This window comes from Anabrus simplex, chromosome 10, assembly GCF_040414725.1.
Source record: "Anabrus simplex isolate iqAnaSimp1 chromosome 10, ASM4041472v1, whole genome shotgun sequence".
In the NCBI taxonomy this organism is placed as follows: Eukaryota; Metazoa; Arthropoda; class Insecta; order Orthoptera; family Tettigoniidae; genus Anabrus; species Anabrus simplex.
Genome location: NC_090274.1, coordinates 88,983,370 through 89,001,855, shown reverse-complemented (window position 1 = coordinate 89,001,855; position 18,486 = coordinate 88,983,370).

Below are 18,486 nucleotides of genomic sequence, written 5' to 3'. Positions count from 1 at the left end.
GAAGCCATTTCAACCCTTCCTTCCCAATATACTTCACCATTTCAGGACTAATTTCATTTATTCCTGCTGCTTTATGACAATGGAGTTTATCTACCATCCTTTCCAATTCCTTAAGAATAATTTCACGAACATCATTGCCCTCTTGTCACAAGAGTTGAGAAGCAATAGGGACTGGATGTAATACAAGACACAGCGATGTTGCGGAAAAAAGACTGTGATCCATGACTGAGAAAATTACACGTGATAATTAATTTGATAAGTATGATGCTATACTGCAAGAATGGACTAAAGATTGTATTGCTGAAGAGAAATATTATGAAGGGGATAGAGGTAAAGGTTACATTCTACCTCATCGGCGGGGTGTATTTAAGGACAGTGCAATGATGTGAATTAGGCCAATATTCGACACATCCAGTAAAAGGAAGAGGGAGTTGTCACTGAATGACTGTATGACAAAGATCCAAACTTAATTTAACTTATTCCCTCTGTTCTGTTCAGGTTTAGAGAGAGGCCAGTGGGTGTTAGAATATTACACGTTGGCACTCGCATGTTACTGTTGCACTTGTGTGAAAGATTTTCAGTTATACAAGGCCGAAGGCAAAGGTAGAACATGCTGTCAAGATGTGTGAGATGAAAAACGACACAAAGCTAAGAAGGCGGATGCTCATTCTGGAACTCTATCGGAAAACAGAATTAAAGATGCTGTGGTATTTGAGGTGACAGGTGCAGACTTTGCTGGACTCTTGATACTGAAGGTAAAAAGGAAGGGGTGGAATATGCTCTTTACATTTGCTGTGTATAGGGCAGTGCACTTGGAACTGGTCAGCAATTTTATAACGAATAGATTTTTACTGAGTTTTCAACGGTTCATCACTCGATGAGAAAGACCGAAAGTGTCTACAACAACAATGGAACTAATTTCACTGGTACAGATAATTTGTTTTGAACTGTCAACTAAAACCACACAGAAAGAGAGTCCACAATGCAGCGAATAGAGTAGAGGATTAACCCTCCCACAGCAGGCTGGTGGGGTTGTTGGTGGCAAAGTCTGATTCAGATAGTAAAGATAAATTTTGAGATGCATCCTCGACAGAGCTTCACTGTGTTGCAAAGAGATGATGACGCTACTGTGCGAGTATGAAGCCATTGTTAAATCCCGTCCTCTTACCTACTTGCCTGAGAAGCCTGCAGATCTCAACCAACTTTCACCTTCAAGTATATTGCAAGACAATGTCTGCATGTGAATACTAGATTTAGATCAACTGGATTCTGTGAACTTATCAAGGAGATTTTGATTTCTACTGCAAATGCAACTGGGTTTGAGAAGAGTACCTAAGTCAGTTGATCCAGAAGCATAATAAGATGTCTATAAACACTGGAGAAGGGGATGCAGTGTTGGTTGCAGCTGATGGGAAGATCTGGATCAAATGGCCATTAACACGGGTGCTGGAAGTGTATCGTGGGAAAGAGTGGGAAGGTCTGTAAGGTTGAAAACATTGTCAGGTGAGGTGACTAGTCCACATCAGCAACGTATCAAACTGCGAAGGAGGATGCTGACGACTGCCCCAGTAGCTTCACTCTCATGAAAAGTCTGCCTCGTCACTCTTCAAAGTGGTATTATGACAGCACGTCTACAGCTTCATGTGAATATAAAAACTGATTAAATCTACGTGGTTTACAATAAATGTGGAAGTTCCTTTCAGGAAAAAGAAAGTTTCTCACAGGCTATGTGCTTTAGGATTTAAGATTGTAAGGCATTCTGAAAAGATATCTCCCTCATTAATCCTCGTATCACAATGGTGCACATGAGCAGAAAGTTTTACAAATAGATTTCCAGTAAGGTTGGTAGGTTTTACATAAGGTTGGCTATGTATGTTTTTTTTTGGGAGAGTAAAATCACTGTTTCAGTCTTCACATAAATCCCCATTCAATTCATGGACGTTGAAATATTATTGAACCTAAAAACTATCCATGCATAAGAGGATTCTAAATGTGGCTTCAAATACATCCAGTAGTTTTTCAGTTACAAGAACTCAAACAACAACGAAAAGAAAGGCAAGACCAATAAGCTAAAAAATATTTAGGTATCATTATTACACCTGAAATGGATAATTATAAAAAAATGCTGCCAAGATAATCAATATATAGATACACAGTTGTTACAATGTTTTTAATATAGAATACATTCATTACAAATATGCATGTCTTACCAGTCCATGGACTAGAAAGATGTAGCTCTCCATGTCAATTTATCCTGTCCTACCAGCTTCTTCTGTAACTAGTGCAGTGTTTTCCCCATAAATTTTGTCAGCCGAGTATTAGGATTGAGTGTATGGGTGGGGAATACTACGTATTAAAACGGATATGAAAAAATTTAATTTATTCCCCTCATGGCATTTGTACTAACAGATGGGTAACAGTAACTGCAAAATTGAACTATTTTAGTATCTTTACTCTGAACAAAACAGAGCATTTTGAACTTCTAGTGTTCTATTGCTCATTCATAATCAGTCATGCTGTGGAGTGCCACACGGGTTTGTGACATCATTGAAATCTGATAAACATTTAAACTCTGATATAATTATGTTGAAAATAATGATTTAACTAAACAGTTTCACAGTATGTAATTAGTGCATGTCTAGCTGGGCAGTCTGTAACCATGGCACAGCACCTCACCCATTAAAGGGTTCACTGTAGTTGAACTAATATTTACTACAATTCTTTCGTCGCATTAACATCATGGCCTGCCCTATCACTCTAAACCTCTAGGCTTGCTCCTGAACTAAATTAGTGAAATCCTATAGGAATTTGTTTAAAAAAGATAATAATAAGGTTGTTATAACCTTCCTTCAGTTGTGGTTGATGTCATAGAACATTAATAAAACTGGCCCCATAGTGTCCCCTAGCAGCTCTGGGTTCAATTCCCAGCTGGGTCAGATGTTTTTAATTGTAAATTATTAATGTCCCTGGCCTGGGGACTGGGTGTTTGTGTCATCCTTTTCATTTCCTGACATTCAACACTCTACACTTCCTCCATTACAATTACACGTAGGTTCATTTTACGTGGTGCAAGTAGGGGCAAAAGATCTCTATAGGTCGATGCCCCGAACAAACAGCATTAAAAAAAAAAAGATGAGGCAGTACCTACAGCCACACAATCAGGTCAGGTGATACCAGTGCTGTAATAACATGGTGGAAAAAGAGGTGGTCAACTATTTTGCCATTAACTGGTTTTTAAATAATGTATAAGGTGACTTTTCATTTCAATGGGGTACTTAACCATCTCACTATCAATATGACCCTGTAAATTCTTCACCCTAATAGTGAATAAGTGTAGTACTCCCCTAGATTTATCCCTCTGTGCAGACTCAAAAGCAACACTTTAGGAAGCCTTTAAGAGTATTGTGACAGTGGATGATCCAATTATCAAAGATGACCATCAATGTTATAAAACCATTTCAATCAGAAGAAAAGATGAGTAAAAATCAATAATGAGCAAGCTCTCCATATAAACCTTAATTTAAATCTGTTTGTGCCAAAGAGAATAGTATAGGAATTATCAATACTGCATTAATGGAAACAATCCCCTCACGATTTTACACAAAAAGGAAGCTACCAGTCACAATCAGTATTTTAATCATGAACAGTGACCATAATAACACTGCAGTAGTTTTACCTAATGAAAAAAAAGTCATTAGCACTGATAGAATCAGCACTAAGTTTCAGGTACTGATATCTAAAATTCATTGGAAATATTACTGGGGCCTTATAGATAAGATAAAGGTGCTCATTCTTTAAAGAATAGGGCCTGCTCAGTTTAATTTACACTGAAAACAATTAGTATTATGTAACCACCATGCAACTATCCATGGGGAAAAACAATGAATACAAGGTTCCATTGCCAACAACTATCCACTACTTCCATTAACAATGAATGACATCCAGCACATAATATACTACGGGTGTTGCTTTGGTCAGCCCTGTAAATATATTATCAGTTTCTAATTTTCAAAAATTATTTCACTCGTACATGTTTTGGGAGATCCAACTCACCTCATCAGTGATGTATACATCATAAATCAATATTCCCCATATGATAAGGTCTAATATTACAGTAGAACTTCGATAATTCGAAATCGGTTAATTCAAAATCCCGCCTAATTCAAAGAAGCTCTCGTTCCCAGAAACATGAGATAGAGTTATGCATGTTATTTCAATTGTTTAATTCGACATACGGATAATTCGTAATTCGAAGTACAATGTCGACCCATTACCGAAATTCAGACTTTTAATTTGAAACTGCCTTTACATTTTAAAACAATAGTGTTGTGACCTGCACTGGCATCGTAGCCCTAATTCTTATCAAGTTCCACGTTGGACCGACAACAATAAATGTATAACCATCGCGCTGTACTTCCTCTCAATTTGCTTCATGTTATTATACTAATACAATACGTTGTTGCCCGTGCTATATTTCCTCTTAAATGCTACTAATTAACTATACGAAATCGGGGACGAATATACAGATCAAGCGTAGTGGTTACATGTCAACGTTTAGTCAGCATCTCAGGGTAAAACATCCATATATATCCGATAATACTATCTACATTCGTAAGTTCCGTTGAAGAGGGTGAATTTGTTCAATAAGTTACTTATTTTCCCCGAAATCCTATCGTAAAATCAACATGAGCCTCTAAATATATCATAACTCCGAAATACCAGTCTATATATTATCTTATAACTAATCTTCCTATCGCTACCTTGGTACACAAACTGTTAAATAATCTCAAAACTAATTTATTAGCATGCTAATACAACAAATAATAAAATAATATCAATCTCTGGTAATAGAGGAAAATAAACTCAAATGCAACACATTACCATTCTTGACAAATCAAATTATTGAATTAATACAATTAAAATTGGGTAGGTCTCATTAATTCATTTGGACATTAATTATTGTTTTGTTGTGTGACCACATTTCATGATTTTATTTCATCATGGGGATAAATAAGGTTTATTCTTTATTAAAGGAGGGAGTGGTCTTTCTTTCCTTTAGGTCTATTTGCAGTCTTCTTTAGGATTGGTTTGGAAATACGTATTGACTTGTCTGTGGCGTGAGATAAGTAACTCCTTTCCAACTATGACTTCAAAATGCCATCTTAAGTAATTAAAAGAAATTAATCCTAACCATATTAATATCAATTCCAACATCCTTATATTTTAAAAAAATAAGTGCCAAAATAAAATTTTAAAAAATCTTCATTTACGAGTGCTATATCAATGTTCTTCAATCGTCATACCTGCTAGAGTCGTACAGATCAATTAAATACTATGTGCATTTTCAGTTAAGATGAATCCTTTTACTGCCTACTGATGTGCCATGTTTAGGTTAAAACGTGCTCCAATATTATATATTTACTATGTGAGACAAATATATTGCTAGGCGACTATATCTCTTACTCACATGTGCTTCAAAACACATGTAAATTACGATCAATCTATCTCAATATTTGATTTAAGTTCAACCAATCGACCATCTAACCTCTATGCTATACTTAATATTCACGTATCTAGGCCTCAATTCCATTGCTTGCCTCATTTTCCATCATAACATAACTGTAGCTAGGCCATAAATTCGCGCCTATGTCATTCAATCATTCTTTACACAATAACTATTCAACATTTCAAAACACCAACAACATATTATTATTCACGCATCTAATTACTGCGATTCCTCCGCATACAACCAATATCTTTATTCAACTTCCCCATAATTAATACTATGTCGCAGTAAAACACTTTGTTTACCTCAGTATCTATTCATAACACTGCAAGCTGCTACTTTATTCCAATTCTTCGTAAATATGAACGATATTGGCCTTGTTAGTCGATCTGGTCGTTCGGTAACCTAGTCTTCTTACTATACACTTCACTTTCTTACTTTAGCCTTGCCTAGTTTGATATACGACGTTCTTTTAAGCATATAGGTTCAAAAACATCATTCACTTCCCGATACTGCTCACATTAACCTAAGATCAACTTATGAGCACGGCAGTATATTACTATACATACATAACACATATCTGTGGTTATTTTCTCCGGCATATGCCTTAGAATTCACATATTGACACAAACAAGTTATATTTTGGCACTTCATCACTTCTACAATTATACTACACTAAATGAAGTAATTTGATAGTTAAATTTCTTGAAAATGTTACTTATCTCAAGCCATTTTTATGTCCGATGTTGGTTTCTTCTTCCTCCTCATGGCATCTGAGAACATCTAGCCTCGTGCTGGATTACGCCATACAGGATCTCTCTAAGTCACCGGGCCTGAGCTTACGATGATCTGGGCAGCCTTCCTCCATCGATTACGCTAGCTCCATTTCGAGTCCAAATTCCACGTAATGACAAGACATTGTTAATTTCACAGAATACATCTTAGTTTTTCATATACAAAGCTCTTCCAAGTACATTGACTAACTGTATTCATGCTTCGTATTCTTTAAGGATAATGCTCAGAGTTAATTATATCTTTATAAATTGGTTCTTTCTTGGTGAAATATATTGCCTAAACAATGTTATTTGAATCTTGTAGATGGATTATTCTTATTATTTGAGAAAATCTGGCTGCTTATTAAGTTACTATTGGCCTTATTTATGAATGCCGTAATCCGACACCTCTTCTTCAGCTCAGTACTAGGAGTGGTTTATTCTTTATTAAAGGAGGGAGTGGTCTTTCTTTCCTTTAGGTCTATTTTGCAGTCTTCTTTAGGATTGTTTTGGAAATACGTATTGACTTGTCTGTGGCGTGAGATAAGTAACTCCTTTCCAACTATGGCTTCAAAATTCCATCTTAAGTAATTAAAAGAAATTAATCCTTCCCTGCCGTTTTTGAAAGTAGTTTTCAATAGTTTGTTATTGGATTCTTCCCGCGTACGGATTCTAGTACGGTTCTCTCGATTATAATAGCTGTTCTTCTGGTTAGGTAATCACAATTTTATAGCTTGTTTCTGGTGTAATCTTTTTCCCAAAGTAGATAAGAATAGGACGTTTTCAATTTTTTTACGTACAATTGTTCATTTTTCATAGAGTTTCCTTTCCTTCTCGCCGGGCAATGCCCCTCAATTGCGATCAACTTGTCCTAAAAGGTTACTCCGTGCATTCTTGACGCTTGAAGCTGACCTGGGCCATTTTTCATCCGATCTATCTTCATGCCAATTCACGTCAATTGTAACGTAATGGTACATTTTCTACTCTTACTTATTTTAAATATGTTGGTTACAATATATTTACAGTAAGCTTCCATTTACGCAATAAATGGACCTTTACGTTACATAACTTCCTTCTCCGTACTTCACTTCATGATTATTGACTTCGTAATTGACCATTTTTTTTTTTTTTTAAACAGCTTCGTCTTCTCTATCTGACTGACATTCTGAATCAATGTATCCTTCCTTTCCGCACATTTCCGGTATATTATTTAGGAACTGTTCATGATTCTCTCTATAATAATATTTGACATTTGCTGCATTATGGATCCAACTTATAATTTTGTTATCCGTTTTCCTTCCTCTATTACCATTTCCATCATGACCTAACTCAAAATTGTCATTTTTCTTTTCTCAGGAACGTTTAATCCTGCATCGAAATTCTGTGCATTCGGATTAAGACGACGTTTCTCTATCTCCAAGTTTTTATATGCTGGAGCTCTAAACTCTCTGCGCCCTCGATATCTCCAACAATCTCCTTGTCCTTACTTGCTTGCTTGCTTCCATTTTTCTTGATTTCTCGAGTCTTCTTTCATCTCCTGGGCATATCTTCTATTTGCAAACTCCCTTTCTCTGAAGTTCCGTCCACCTCTTTCTCCGTAATAATTCCTTCTTCGGATCATATTTCTATTTCTCGTATATCTGTTATTTGGCCTGTCATATGGCACATATCTTCCATTCATCTGATATGTTCGCCGATATTCTTGACCTCTTTGACGTTGGTATCCTCTCATCTCTTTTCTTTCATCCATCTCCTGATTCGTAGCCATGTCTCTCTGTCCTCTTCATTTGCTAATTTCATAATTCTCATTGATTACATTGATTGACTCTTCATTTCCTGTATTACGTATTAATCTACTCGTGGGATGAGCAGTTGTCATGTCAATCTGTCTCAGCCTATCTTCCATTTCAATTGCCGTCTGAACGTTTGAGGTCACAAATAGTCTTTGTATTTCAGGTGGAAGTTGGCTTTGAATAGTCTTAATAGCTTCCAACTCACTGGGTGCATAATCCCAATCCTGAAAACGTTTTAATTGGAAAGCAAAATAATCACTGTATCTTGTCTGACCAGCGAAAGAGAATTTTCGTGAATATAATTCCATTCTAAGCTGCTGTTGTACTTCCGGACTCCAATATCTCCTTAGGAATGCCGTTTTGAAATCCTCATACTTATGGAAACTGTACTTAAATGCCTGGTACCAAATACTCGGGTTGGCATCTAAATGTTTCTCAATTACTTTAGTCGTTTCTCGTTTGGAACGTTATTATCTCGGAAATAATCCTCCATCTCCCTTTAAATCGTTTTGGGGATAAACTTGCAGTATTATTAAAATGTTTTGGCCTATCCTCGATGGTTTTAATTACATTTATTATTGCTGGACTTCCATTATTACCATTTCCGTTCCCCATCGAACCTCCATTAATAACATGGCTTGAATCCGTAGTCATTGCTGGCGTTGTTTCCCCTATCACAAGCCTGAATTTCTACTGTTCTCATTACATTAGGCCTTGTTGTGCGGTTCTCTACTCTTATCTTTTGAATTTCCTTACGAATCGTGTGTAATTCTCTCTCCGTTCTGCCGATTCTGTTGTCAGTTTCCTTTTTATTCCGTTCAGCTTCTTCTTGTATTATTTTAATTTTATCTGACACCTGCTCTCTTGCCAGAATGATATTTACTTCCACTGATTTATTCATTGTTTCGATTGCCTCATTCAATTTGTTTATTCTTTCTGTGGAATCTATCCTCAAACTCTCCAAATTATCCGTTATACTCTTTATCTCTTCCATTTTCAACTTTAGAATGATATTTCTGATTTCTGTCAATTCTTCCCTAACTATTTATTTCTTGATTTAGCTCTTGATTCTTATTTTCCATAATCCCTGTCATATCCTTACGTAAAACGTCAATATCCTCTTTAATTTGTGTCATTTCACTTCCGACTTTTTCCACTTCCATCCTTACAGCTTCTCTCACTTCCTTCATTATTTCCTGCCGTTTTTCTTCTTGCCTGTTAATGAATTCCTGAAGTTTTCCTTCAATCATTTGCTTTTGTTTCTCATCCTGTCCATTGATTATTTTCTGAAATTCCTCATTCTTCTCATTCATCCTTTCCAAGAGCTTCCCTTCCAGTCTGCTAATATTTTCTTCATTATGCTTCCTATTTTCTTCATTCTGCTTCCTAATTTCTTCATTCTGTTTCCTAATTTCTTCATTCTGCTCGCTAATTTCTTCAGCCATCTGTTGTTGTCTCTCCTCCTGACTTTTAATCATCTCCTGGAGCAGCTTCTCATTCTGCTTCCTATTTTCTTCAGCTATCTGTCTAAACACTTCACAAATCCCTATTTGCTCTTCCTTGGTTTTCTGTATTACTTCATCTCTCTTCCTGTTATCCTCCTCAATTTCTTTTTTGTAATCCTCAAATTGTGATTTTAATTGAGCTAAGTTCGACATTTTTTTTATTTCACTTAAAATGCTCTATAATTCCAGTCTAGTTATCTATAACCCTAATTCTCTATTTATCCTTCAACTTCAACCAATGAATCATCAAATCTCAACATAAAATAGTCTATCAGACTTATAACTATATCTATTACTATAAATAATTCAAAGTTTACTCTGTACTATCTTGTTTAACTGGGAAGAACTAACCCAGACCATCGTAACTCAGCCACAACAACCTATACAAGTCATACGAAAATCCAAACATTAACATATATACCCAATTTTAATTATATTTATGTTCTATTCACACAATCATATATATATAAAAATAATATGAAACTGGCATTATATAACTCTTCCCTCATCATTATTCATGCATTCAAATTTCTTAAAGTAACCTAAATATATATATAGTGGACTTTCTCCTTCCACGAGACTGTTAAATATTGCAAGACTCCGCATCAAATTCCTTGCTACCCCCTTCCTCTCCATCCAAAAATATCTATCTTTCCATGAGTTAAGCTCTCTCTTCCTTAATTCTCATGGCTATCAATCCGTTCTGCATCGCACGCCATATCTATGTTCATAAACTACCAGGCATCATCTCCTTCTTCAAATTAATTTCATGGCTGTGGTCCAAGATGTAATTCAACAACTCCGGTATCTCTCTCTTGAAACTATCTCATTCCTCAATTCGTCCTTCTCTTCAGACTTGCTCGATGCTGCGGCATCACACAACATATGTCCAAGCCTAACATCCATATCTCATCTTCAAGATTTGCTCCACGATCAAGTTATCAAATTTCTGTATATCCAAAACCTAATTATTCATCTGACCTCTTCAAACTTGCCTCACGTATGGGACACCAAATTTAATGTGACCTGTACCGGCATCGTAGCCCTAATTCTTATCAAGTTCCACGTTGGATCGACAACAATATATGTATAAGCATCGCGCTGTACTTCCTCTCAATTTGCTTCATGTTATAATACTAATATAATACGTTGTTGCCCGTGCTATATTTCCTCTTAAATGCTACTAATTAACTATACGAAATCGGGGACGAATATACAGATCAAGCGTGGTGGTTGCATGTCAATATTTAGTCAGCATCTCAGGGTAAAACATCCATATATATCCAATAATACTATCTACCTTTGTAAGTTCCGTTGAAGAGGGTGAATTTGTTCAATAAGTTACTTATTTTCCCCGAAATCCTATCGTAAAATCAACATGAGCCTCTAAATATATCATAACTCCGAAATACCAGTCTATATATTATCTTATAACTAATCTTCCTATCTCTACCATGGAACATAAATGCTTAAATAATCTCAAAATTAATTTATTAGCATGCTAATACTACAAATAATAAAATGATATCAATCTCTGGTAATAGAGGAAAATAAACTCAAATGTAACACATTATCATTCTTGACAAATCAAATTATTGAATTAATACAATTAAAATTGGGTAGGTCTCATTAATTCATTTGGACATTAATTATTATTTTGTTGTGTGACCACATTTCATGATTTTATTTCATCAAGGGGATAAATAAGGTTTATTCTTTATTAAAGGAGGGAGTGGTCTCTCTTTCCTTTAGGTCTATTTGCAGTCTTCTTTAGGATTGGTTTGGAAATACGTATTGACTTGTCTGTGGCGTGAGATAAGTAACTCCTTTCCAACTATGGCTTCAAAATGCCATCTTAAGTAATTAAAAGAAATTAATCCTAACCATATTAATATCAATTCCAACATCCTTATATTTAAAAAAAAATATGTGCCAAAATAAAATTTAAAAAAATCATTTATGAGTGCCATATCAATGTTCATCAATCGTCATAACCTGCTAGAGTCATACAGATCAATTAAATACTATGTACATTTTCAGTTAAGATGAATCCTTTTACTGCCTACCAACGTGCCATGTTTAGGTTAAAACATACTCCAATATTATATATTCACTATGTGATACAAATATATTGCTAGGCAAATATATCTCTTTCTCATATGTGCTTCAAAACACATGTAAATTACGATCAATCTATCTCAATATTTGATTTAAGTTCAACCAATCGACCATCTAACCTCTGTGCTATACTTAATATTCAAGTATCTGGCCTTAATTCCATTGCTTGCCTCATTTTCAATCATAACATAACCGTAGCTAGCCCATAAATTCGCGCCTATGTCATTCAATCATTCTTTACACAATAACTATTCAACATTTCAAAACACCAACAACATATTATTATTCACGCATCTAATTACTGCGATTCCTCCGCATACAACCAATATCTTTATTCAACTTTCCCATAATTAATACTATGTCGCAGTAAAACACTTTGTTTACCTCAGTATCTATTCATAACACTGCAAGCTGCTACTTTATTCCAATTCTTCGTAAATATGAACGATATTGGCCTTGTTAGTCGATCTGGTCGTTCGGTAACCTAGTCTTCTTACTATACACTTCACTTTCTTACTTTAGCCTTGCCTAGTTTGATATACGACGTTCTCTTAAGCATATAGGTTCAAAAATATCATTCACTTCCCGATACTGCTCACATTAACCTAAGACCAACTTACGAGCACAGCAGTATATTACTATACATACATAACACATATCTGTGGTTATTTTCTCCGGCATATGCCTTAGAATTCACATATTGGCACAAACAAGTTATATTTTGGCACTTCATCACTTCTACAATTATACTACACTAAATGAAGTAATTTGATAGTTAAATTTCTTGAAATGTTACTTATCTCAAGCCATTTTTATGTCCGATGTTGGTTTCTTCTTCCTCCTCGTGGCATCTGAGAACATCTAGCCTCGTGCTGGATTACGCCATACTGGATCTCTCTAAGTCGCCGGGCCTGAGCTTACGATGATCTGGTCAGCCTTCCTCCATCGATTTACGCTAGCTCCATTTCGAGTCCAAATTCCATGTAACGACAAGACATTGTTAATTTCACAGAATACATCTTAGTTTTTCGTATACAAAGCTCTTCCAAGTACACTAACTAATTGTATTCATGCTTCTTATTCTCTAAGGATAATGCTCAGAGTTAATTATATCTTTATAAATTGGTTCTTTCTTGGTGAAATATATTGCCTAAACAATGTTATTTGAATCTTGTAGATGGATTATTCGTATTATTTGAGAAAATCTGGCCGCTTATTAAGTTACTATTGGCCTTATTTATGAATGCCGTAATCCGACACCTCTTCTTCAGCTCAGTACTTGGAGTGTATTATACGTGCTTCCCTGCCGTTTTTTTAAGTAGTTTTCAATAGTTTGTTATTGGATTTTTCCCGCGTACGGATTCTAGTACGGTTCTCTCGATTATAATAGCTGTTCTTCTGGTTAGGTAATCACAATTTTATAGCTTGTTTCTGGTGTAATCTCTTTGGCAAAGTAGATAAGAATAGGACGTTTTCAATTTTTTTTTACGTACAATTGTTCATTTTTCATAGAGTTTCCTTTCCTTCTCGCCGGGCAATGCCTCTTAATTGCGATCAACTTGTCATAAAAGGTTACTCCGTGCATTCTTGACGCTTGAAGCTGACCTGCGCCATTTTTCATCCGATCTATCTTCATGTCAATTGTAACGTAATGGTACAGTATGTTACAGAGTAATTTCAACTCAAAATTTATCTGCTCCGCATCACAGAACACACGTTCCAGAATGTAGAGGGGTAGCTTTCCGCACTTCCACTTCGGTGGGTCTACAGTGCGCTTCATGATTGCATGTTGAATGGAATCGGAATTCTTTTGTGCTCAACCTTTTAAGGAACGCCGTAATATCATGCAACATGCAGTGTTTGGGAAAACAGAATCTGCGAACACTGGCGATGCTGACAGTTGACGAAAAAACGAGGCAAACATAATAAATTCTGTGGCACACCATCAATCGCAGACGAGGGCAACAAATCAACAGGCGGCGCAACACCGCAGCCCAAGCCCGCGATTGGTAGCGCAACCACCAAAGACATAAGAGGCTCTTCCCAGCGCTATCACGCCAGCTACGTAGAGAAGGGCCTCGATAGAACACAAACACAGGAAAAGGGAAGCGATGGAATCTGGGCAAAGGCCAATAAGTTCACGACCATAACAGAGGGTGGAAAAGGGTACCAGGGTAGAGCAATTCACAACAATAACAATTCACTGTTACACATAAAGGACCAAATTTCAATGTAAACTAAGAAAAACAAAGGGGTGGGTGAACTAACTAAGACTAGAGTACATAATTAACAGAAAATCAAGTACCAATTTACCAAGTAGGTCTCCAAGAACCTACTCAAAACATGACCATTAGCAGAAGGTCCCCAAACACACTGGAAACAACATGGCTTAACGACCTTTTTTCTTTAAAAACCACATATGGTTGCTATTATTTTAAGAAAATTCCAATTCGGTATTGAAATGAAATTTAGAATAATGAGTACTCTTAAAATTTATAAATAAGGTGCACCATTCCCGGGTGCGGCCGTCCCTAAATGTACCTAATCAACAAAATAGTTTTTAGTTACATTACTTACAAATAATAAAATAATTCCAAATTATTTTTCAAAAAAACAATAAATTGCCAACAGGCCCCTACGACCACACATACTCGGTTTCAAAGATACCTTAGTGAACACAGAAGGGCTTTAAGGCAACAATTATCCGCGTTCCCAAATCAGAATGGCAAAGTCCGGAAGAAACATAAGATAGGCTCAAATAAAATTAAGGAACAGCCCACTTCAAAGGAGAATCAATAGATGTTTGAAAGATATCAATAATGAGGAAACACAATAACACTGAAAATGATTTAAAACTCAACTTGTGAACCATATCATCACACTCCCGGCATAAAGTCACAACACAACAACGTGCGCCAGCACACCACCAGCATTGTTACCAACTCAGGTTACGCCACAATAACGCAAGCTAATCAATCCGTTATCTAATCAACAAAAGACAGAAGCATTCCAGAACAATGCCGTTAACGGAGGACAGACCCGGAATTCGAAACTACGAATATGAAGCAATGACAATAAGAGATGATAATAATAATAATAATAATAATAATAATAATAATAATAATAAGTAAAACGTTAAGAATTAAATTTTAAGAAATCTAAAGGTAGGCACAGATAACGAGAAAAATCAACTAGAAGCACACTTCGGTATTCACCTTGGTACAGAATTATAAATCATTACATTTACAATGAACCATTACGTCATGATTTCCCTCGGGGTGGTCAGCCTTATGAACAGATCCCTCAATTAGTTTTGAAAAAACACTTAATTTTCAGTTTTTACACAGACGTGCAACTTCGAACAACATTCAACTTTTAAAGATAAATAAAAACCAACCCACTTGGGTTGCAGATAATCAAGATCACGCGCCAGCCGTTACCACAACCCTTCCACCAACTTTAAATTACACTGTTCAATTAGTGAATTTTCACCCAACTAAATCGTAGATATATTGAAAGGACACGTCGAATTTCACCTTAGAGGATAATTTCCAGCACAGAAATGTTCGCATCTTTAAAAATGACCAAATTCGAAGCCGAATGTCACTCTTAGGTGCAATGCAGTTAAAAGAAAAATGTTGCCCAGACATTTTGAATATCTCAATACCGGAGCTCCAATGTAGCGATACACTTCAGCCATCCACAGATGAGAGGTAATTTATACAGGTACTGACTTACCAAGGTGATGACGATGATGCGTAAGGTGAATCCTTCACATAACTTACTATAGGAAACAACAGTAATGCCTTGGGAACAGGCACGCACAGCAGAAGAAGTGACGATCAAATAGAACACATTTTAAAATACATTGTGGTCCAACAAGTTGAAATTTCCACCCTCCACACAAGTTTTACAGATTAAGGAGCACTAAAAATCATGCTAGGGTGGTTCGTAGACACACACAGCCCCATTGCAGGCCATAGTTACAGCAACCAACTTCACCGGCATCTTGCCTGTCGGGAAGTCGCTTCACAACAACCTGTTTCATGCAGGCGGCACAAGAGTGCGCTCCAAAAACAGTTGAAAGTCGAGCGGCGAAACTCGCCAATACTCAGTTCGTGAATAACCATGTACCTCTAATATCCAATAACGAAGTGATTGTCCACAGTTATATATAAATTAGTCCAATCAGGTCTTTAATATGCATGACAATTAGCGATTTACGTCCAATAGTTGTGTAGTACTCCCTGGCGCCAAATTAAATGATAATTTCATTTTTGCTTTTAAATTCCGCACTAGAAGGTTTTCGGTGTAGCGGTAATTTTGCATAGTCCTCAAATTATACCGCTACAATTCGTAGGCACCGAACAATATTGACATTGCCGGTGAAACTGCATTGCTTTATTTTAATGCGAGCCCAAACAGTCTTATGGTTTTAAAGGAGGAATTGCCAGCCGGGAAATCGTACAGTGTGAGGTAAGGTAAGGGTGTCTTCTGCCCGAAGGCAGGTCCGAACCTTCGCAGAGGTGTTCCTGAGCCGGAGTTTATGTGCGGTAGGGTGGTCAGTTCCTTTCCGCTCCTCCATTCCCTTGCCCCCACCAACAGCACGTGGCAACCCATCCAACTCCTGACCACGCCCAATGTTGCTTAACTTTGGAGATCTCACAGGATCCGGTGTCTCAACACGGCTACGGCCGTTGGCTACAGTGTGAGGGATGGGGGTCATAGTAGTGCATTGCAATGCACATGGAAGCGAGATACTTTATCCCCTCGTCATACGAAACTTCGATAAGCCAAAATGTTTTAAGAGCGTCGGGCACTTTCCATGCCAGTACAAAGCATCTATAATAAAAATACAAACAGTACAGAAATCCAAAAAATAATGCATTTGCACAGGGGAACCGGCATAATTTATCCTCGTCTTTGAATTTGCGATTTTTTCTTTCGTTGCGTGAGGTTATGTTTGTCAGTGATTTATCCAAGTGAATTATTTGAACATTGTAAATGCACCTTGTTGGATAGATTTTGGAAATAGTTTTTTCCATGGCATTTGAAAGGTTTAAACTGTGAATCGAGGTGATTGCATGTATTAATGGGTGTTAGAATACTTCGTGACGCGGCAAGTGTTTACATTTCTGAAGTATGAGACAAGTGCCATGGCGGGGAATCGTACATGGATAGGGTCATAGGAAAGTTCGATTTTAAGGGCATCAGGTACTTTCTGTGTAAATACAAGGCATCTAAAATGCATACGGTATAGTAATCCAATTAATAAAGCACTTGCACATGGGAGCGAGCATAGATTTCTCGTGATGATACAGATGTTGATTCCCATAGGGAATCTGAAATATTTGTCCTGAATGAGTAAATTTATAATACCAATATAAATGGTCCGTTATTGGACATTATAAATTTTCCAGCTAACTCATTCTTGGTTGCCAGCGTTTCGCCCTCGCGTGCTAGGGTGGGCTCATCAGTTGGTACCTAGCACACCTACCAATACGCTGGCTAGTGCATACCGTGGAGGCCACTGCGTAGGCTAACTGGAGCCACCGGCAGTGCCAATGCACTACGAGACTTTGTCTCATTATCAAAAATTGATGCCTGCTTGGCCATCAGATGATACAGATGTTGATTCCCATAGGGAATCTGAAATATTTGTCCTGAATGAGCCTACGCAGTGGCCTCCACGGTATGCACTAGCCAGCGTATTGGTAGGTGTGCTAGGTACCAACTGATGAGCCCACCCTAGCACGCGAGGGCGAAACGCTGGCAACCAAGAATGAGTTAGCTGGAAAATTTATAATGTCCAATAACGGACCATTTATATTGGTATCATAGATTTCTCCTCATCTTTGAATTGTTCTTGTTTTTCTTTCTTTCATTGGGTAAGGTTATGTTTACCAGTGAGATATCCCAGTGCATTTACTGTAAATGCACCTTCTTGAATACATTTTGGGAATAGTTCTTTTTTCATGGCATTTGAAAGGTATAAACTGTGAATCAAGGTTAAATGGATGCAGTAACCGGCCTTAGAATATTTTGTAACGCGGGAAGAGTTGGTACTTCTGAATTGTGAATTGGCGGTTAATTCGAAATCACGTAATTCGAAGTCCAATTTTTGAGTCCCAACGACTTCAAATTAACATGGTTTTACTGTATTCATCTATGCATAAGACATCACAATTATTACACATAATGACCATTTCTTGATAATGTTTGTTGTAATGGAAAAGTTGTTCCTATGTTAAGTAACACTTTAAAACATGTATTAAAACATCAGATTGCTTCCTTAGAAAACCTGATCAGTGATAAAATGTTTCTTGGTATTGTTTGTTCTGTTGTAGCCACTTAAGCATAGGCCTATTAAAAAATTAACTCTCATACTAAAAAATTAACATTTTTGCCTTGTTATCCTTAGAACACTTTCTAGAATGAACTACTTGACCACTGAATTATTTGATTCCTTAAGATCTAAACATGCAGTTCATTATATCATGTCAGATGGAATATTTCTATGTTGGTGGGCTGGAATTTTGAAGCTCCCGTCATGTCCTTGAATTCGTGGTTATTATTTGCCCTTCTTATTGTAAATTATCGAAGCGGAGCAAGACTACCCGCTCACCAGCCTAACACTTATTGATTCCATGTTGTGCAAACTAGGTTTAAAGGTTTTGAAACACTAAGATGACGGAAATTGTTTCCGCAAGTGGTTAATGTATTTCAGAACCTTTAATAACATCAGGGTGATATAAAGGATTTAATATGTCAACTTGAAACCAGATGGCAAG